The sequence below is a fragment of the Eptesicus fuscus genome, chromosome 2 (assembly GCF_027574615.1).
Source record: "Eptesicus fuscus isolate TK198812 chromosome 2, DD_ASM_mEF_20220401, whole genome shotgun sequence".
Lineage (NCBI taxonomy): Eukaryota > Metazoa > Chordata > Mammalia > Chiroptera > Vespertilionidae > Eptesicus > Eptesicus fuscus.
In genome coordinates this window covers 75,968,073-75,973,966 of record NC_072474.1, presented here as the reverse complement: position 1 = coordinate 75,973,966, position 5,894 = coordinate 75,968,073, and the positions used below count along the sequence as shown (strand labels likewise).

The following is a 5,894-nucleotide window of genomic DNA, read 5'->3' as shown; positions in this document are numbered from 1 at the left end:
ATTGTCTAACAATCTGTATATCAGATTAAATACTTGAGACTCTTATTTCCAGGAGGGATTCTATTTTGCATTAATAATATGAGCCTTTGATCAATACAGAAATACCATATCCCTTACTCAATTACTTGTGCCTAATAAGCAACCACATAATGAAGATTTCTGCCCAGGCCCCATATATCGACATAGATTTGGGGAGGGGGAAATGAGCAAGAATTTCCTTATTTCTTGCATCCACAGCCACATAGGCATCTCAAAGAGCAATCAATCAATTGATAATAAATAAATAAACAAATAAATAAATAAATAAATGTAAAGTCTGTTTTCTCCCTTCAAGGGAACTCAAATTCATTTAGAGGAAAATGAATGAAGATTGGAGAGTACTTGGGATCGTAAGTACTTGGTGGCACAAGGGAGCATTTCTCTGTTCATAATAATAATTATACTAACAAATAAAGATACTCAGCAGAATAGACAAAAAGTAATGCAAACTTTTGTAATATAGTGGATGAAGAATATTTTTTCTATTATTATTCAAAAGAAGAAAGCCAGGTTAACATTAGAAATCTGTTCACAGTACACAAAAATCTAGCCATGTAGGAGAGGGCACATTCTCTTAACAGGGTATGAATTCACTTATGCTTTCCTCTTAACAACAAAAAGTACATATAGGTAGTTTATCAGGAAAGGGCTCATAGAAGAGAGATTTCAATTTTATGAACATTTAGAATTCTTTGTTTCCTATCTTCTCACCATAGCAACTTGACACACACACACACACAAAAATCCCTGCCCTGTTTTATATCATGATTCCTTGCTCCATAAAAGCCAGGTAAGAGCGCTTTAGCAAATCATGTGGCGATAGCTTTTTATCTGCAGGTATTGGGATGAAAGACCACCATTACAGCTCATTTTTATGAGCATATGTGGTCTTTTAAGCAAGAACACATTTTCATTCATTCACCTTCCAAATTGAATCATTTTGCAACACTCTGCAAGTTACCTGTATAAGCCTTCCCTTGTCTAGAAATGGCCAATGTTATGAATAGACCGACAGTCTATAGCCTGCAACGAACACCCCACCTCTAAGGAAAAAGAACCGTTTCTAAGTCCAGTGCTTTTCTTCTTATTCTCTTTTATATTTCCACCGTCTGAGAAAAACTGGCCTTTAAAACACTTGACACTTGATTGTTTGAAGGGAAAGCTGAACTGTGTATCAGTCTAGCTGGAGGTTTTTTTCCCCCAACAAAGTTATTTCTCCTGGGGAGAAATAGGACTCTGAAAGCTCTGTCACCAAAAAAATAAATAAAAATAAAACAAGAAAAAGAAAAGCATTTGCTGCTTACTTTCAGGTGAAATTCATATCAAATTGTTTCAAGATGGGATTGGGTCTCCCTGAACAGCACCACCTTTAACAGTTTCAAGTTAACTGGTACTTTTTAGTTTTTAAACTGCAACTCACTGACTATGAAAAGGCATTTATTGAGGGTAGTCAATAGTTGCCATGTAATTAAAGGTGCATGTTGAAAATCTACACAGGAAAGAGGATTCTGGGAAGATGGCAGTGGTGGCTATGCAGTTTTTAATGTTGCTTAATCCCCACATAAAAACAGAGTATTTAGAGAGCAAAGTCAGTAAACTGGGGGCAGCACTCACAACAAAACTAAGATAAATGAACCCCAAAATACATGGGTAGAGACCACCCACCAACAGCCTTGAACCTACAGGAAGCCTGAAGCCTGCATCTCTGCAGGGGGAAGAGGAGGGAATCAACAGAGCAATGTGTAGGAGCCTGTGAGCAGAACACTAACATGTCCCGCAGATACACGATGGGAAGCAGGGACCACTGTGGGAGCAGCAGGTAAACGCCAGGCGCTTGGGAGTGAAACCCTCTCCCAGAGAATGACTGAGCAAGCTGAGAGAGGACACCACTTAACTCTCAGAACTGACCCCTTTCGGAAGGAACCCAAGCTGAGGAGGATTTTCTGGAAGGGGAATCAAAACTGAACAAGATAGAAACAACAAAGATAAAGGAAAAAAAGAAAAGTCCAGATCAAATCCCAGAAAACACACTCCCACATTTTTAACCACAAAAACAACAAAAGAGGGAGCTCTGTAAAGTTATATAAGCTTTCCTAAACCCCGCTGTATGAAAATTAATTTCACATAAACATGAACAACCTAACAGTATCCAGGTCATATCCCACAGAGTTATCATAAAAAAAAAAAAAAAAAGAGGTGAAAGCTGAATAACATACTATAGATAGTAAAATCGTGCTAAAAAACCAGCCCAGGAAATCTTCTAAACTAGGTAGGAAACATTAAGAAAATGCTAAAGACATGAAAGAAACAATGTAAATCAGACGTAGAAAAGCTCAGAAATGATGTTTCTTAACTCTGGAAATAATTAGAAATAAGAGAAAAAGAATCCCAAAAGAATGCAAACATAAATGAGAAATAACATAATAGGGAACAAACGTAACAGTAGTTTGCGTAGGTAAAATAAAGTAGTTTAGTAGAAAAGACAGGAGATAAAACTCAAAGTAAGGATATAGAACAAATGCTAAATCCAGTAATCACAGAAAATTTTCCTAAAATAAAAGATTTTAAAATGCACATTGAAAATGCACATAGTATCACTGATAAAATGACCCATAACAACATAAAAACATATTCCAATAATGTAAAGGAAGGAAGGAAGGAAGGAAGGAAGGAAGGAAGGAAGGAAGGAAGGAAGGTAGGAAGGAAGGAAGGAAAGGAAGGAAGGAAGGAAGGAAGGAAGGAAGGAAGGAAGGAAGGAAGGAAGGAAGGAAGGAAGGAAGGAAGGAGCACATGAGTTAACATAAGTTATAAGGGAAAGAAAAAAATTTAAAAATGCAGAGACATATTTAAGATAGTCAAGAAAAATTAAAAGTGTGCGTCAAGAATTATTTTAATTCAATAAAACAGATTTTCAAGTACAAAAGATACAGGCAAACTTCTCTCAATGTGCAATAATTCCAAGAATAAAGAATCTACTAGAGAACAACCTCAGACAAGCAAACTGACAAAAGAGACACTGACATAGACTGCCAGTGCATAAATACACAGTTACCTATAGCACTAAGACTAAATGAGGGACACGGGGGAGAGAATACAATATTAATGACTATATTCTCAGACAACGTGGATATTAAACAACTATAAGAATGGGAATAGGGAGAGCAAAAGCAAACAATGCCAATGGTTTCAGTAATTATATTGGTGACATTATTAGTACTGCTACTATAAGACTACATTAGAAAAATGAGCAATTATGAGATTTTCTATTATTCTCCAGGCTCTTGAGCACTAATATTCTCAGAAGTAAAGATACAGATGCAATGAAGAAGAAGTTAAGTAAAAGTCCTGTATTCTTGAATTGGAATTGGAAGTATCAATCTGAATTTACGTTGGGGGATCATTAATATAAAGAAGGAAAATAAGACAGAATCAGCGTAGAAAACAAAGGAAGGTTTTCTACTTTAAATAGGATGATTTAGGAAGATGACCCTTGAAAAGGGACTAAATGATGTGATGGTGTGAGCATGTCATATCTGGGGACAGAGGAATCTCAGGCAGAGAGCCGCAGGTGAAACCATCCTGAAGCACGCTGTGGGACACCTCTGCCTCTGTCTCTAAGTCCCATTTCTCTTTGGCCTACTAGAAAGTTGTTTCAATTTTTTTAAATTGGGTTGTATTATTAAATGAAGACTTCAAATGCAAAAATATTAAAGTTTAGAAATAGACATGTTAACATGAAAGAAGATTCATTTTTAGGAAGTAGTTTGCCAGATACATAGGAAAACCTGTTCAAGGAGTAATAGAAAGTTTCCCTTCCCATTCTTTCTTTCTTTCTTTTAATCTTTATTGTTGAAAGTATTATATATGTCCTCCTTTTTCCCCCATTGACTTCTTCTAGCTGTCCCCCACTCTCTGCCCCAGGCCTTCACCAACCTGTTGTCAGCATCCATGGGTTATGCATATATGCATACAAGTACTTTGGTTGATCTCATCCCACCCACCCACCCACCCACCCTCCCCTGCTTTCCCTCTGAGGTTCAACAGTCCATTCTTTCTTTTGCCTCCGCCTATTCCATAAGGATAGTTCTAATAGTTAAGGTGGATAATGTGAAACAAATAGAATAGTAGACTCGAGAACTAGGGCCCCTCCTTGCCACCTATCATTTTTATGACCTTGGGCAGGATGCCTAAATGCCCAGCTCCATCTACCACCACTGAAAATAGTAACGTTTACCTCACAGAGTTCTTGTAACTATTACATGAAATACCACATGTAGAAAACTTAGAATGGCTTATGTGACACTGCAATAAATATTACTTATTATTATGGTAGTTGGAGAACTATCACCGGATATAGGAATGTGATGAGTCAGAAGATGTAAGATTATATCCTGGCTCCAAATTGTACCAGTCTCATTCCTCAGTCAAGTTCCTTAACCTTGCTGAAACGCCTTCCTTCACTTATAAAATAGAGATAACAAGTACATCCTAGAACTAATATGAAGATTCATCAAATTTTAGTTGATCCTGGATATTTATCTACTTATATATTATCTTAAGTGCTTCCAAAACAAATATTAAAAATGTACATACAATACGAATTATAAAAATAAATACTGCCCTAACCTGTTTGGCTCAGTGGATAGAGCGTCAGCCTGCGGACTCAAGGGTCCAGGGTTTGATTCCAGTCAAGGGCATGTACCTTGGTTCAAGCACATCCCCAGTGGGGGGTGTGCAGGGGGCAGCTGATTGATGTTTCTCTCTCATCGATGTTTCTAACTCTCCCTCTCCCTTCCTATCTGTAAAAAATCAATAAAATATATTTTTAAAAAAGAAATCCTTTAAAAAAAAAATAATTAAATAAATACATACATACATACATACATACTAAGGTATCCCCCTATGTTCTGAGAAAATATTAGATGGTAATTTTCTGCCACAAAATTAAAATGCCAAGTGTGCTTGACTTGGCAGAACGAAAATTGGAACAACTTGGTGAAGATTAGCAGGGCCCAACACAAGGATGACATGCAATTCATCAAACGTTCCCTGTTTTAAAAACTCATTGAACTGTATACTTACAATGGGAAAATTTCATTTTGTGTAAATTAGGTCTCAACAAACCTATTTAAAAAAATGTTTTACGTTACTAGCACCTGATAAAAACTTTTTTTGTTGACTTGCCAGACCGACGATTTTCCCCTAGGTCTGTTACAATCTCCCCCAAATTTCCACAATTTCTCCACGATGGTGTGCATGTAATTGTGGTCATATTTTCTTCATTAAGATTCCACTATGGGCAGATAATGCAGTGAAGATCTGTGGTCTTCTGTTATACATATAAGAGGACTACAGATGCAATCTTCAGTGGCTTCTTGCCTGGGCATGCGGAGGGAGAGAGGGACACATTCCCTTCCTATCACCTTCCTGAGTGGCACACACAGAGGACAGCCAGATTCCACCTATCAACTTCCTTACTAGTGTAAGGAAGTAAAAATAACAACTTCTACTTTAAAGTTCACCACATTATTCCCTACATTTTAAAGCTTATTACTATCATCTGAAAAATAAATGAGCAGCTGAGCACATTTTCACAAAGAGGTAAGTATAGAAGCCTCAGACAAATTTGTTAAACTTAGCAAACACAGCCCTAGCTAGTGTGGCTGTTGGTTGGGTGTCGTCCCATGCACCAGGAGGATGCTGGTTCACTTCCCCATCAAGGGCACATAATGGGGGGAGGGTTGCAGGAAACAGCCGATCCATGTTTCTCTCTCCCTCTCTCTCTCTCTCTCTCTTCCTTCTCTCTCTCTAAAAATCAATAAAAATCTTTAAAATTTTTTAAATGAACTTAGCAA

General features: G+C 37.3%; 1 non-coding gene across 1 annotated transcript; it reads left to right on the top strand.

Moving 5' to 3' along the window:
- Window positions 1-4,991: 4,991 nt before the first annotated feature.
- LOC114228773 (U6 spliceosomal RNA) lies at window positions 4,992-5,096 on the top strand. The gene has a single exon (XR_003614892.1). It is a non-coding gene; the product is annotated as a U6 spliceosomal RNA (small nuclear RNA).
- Window positions 5,097-5,894: the final 798 nt, after the last annotated feature.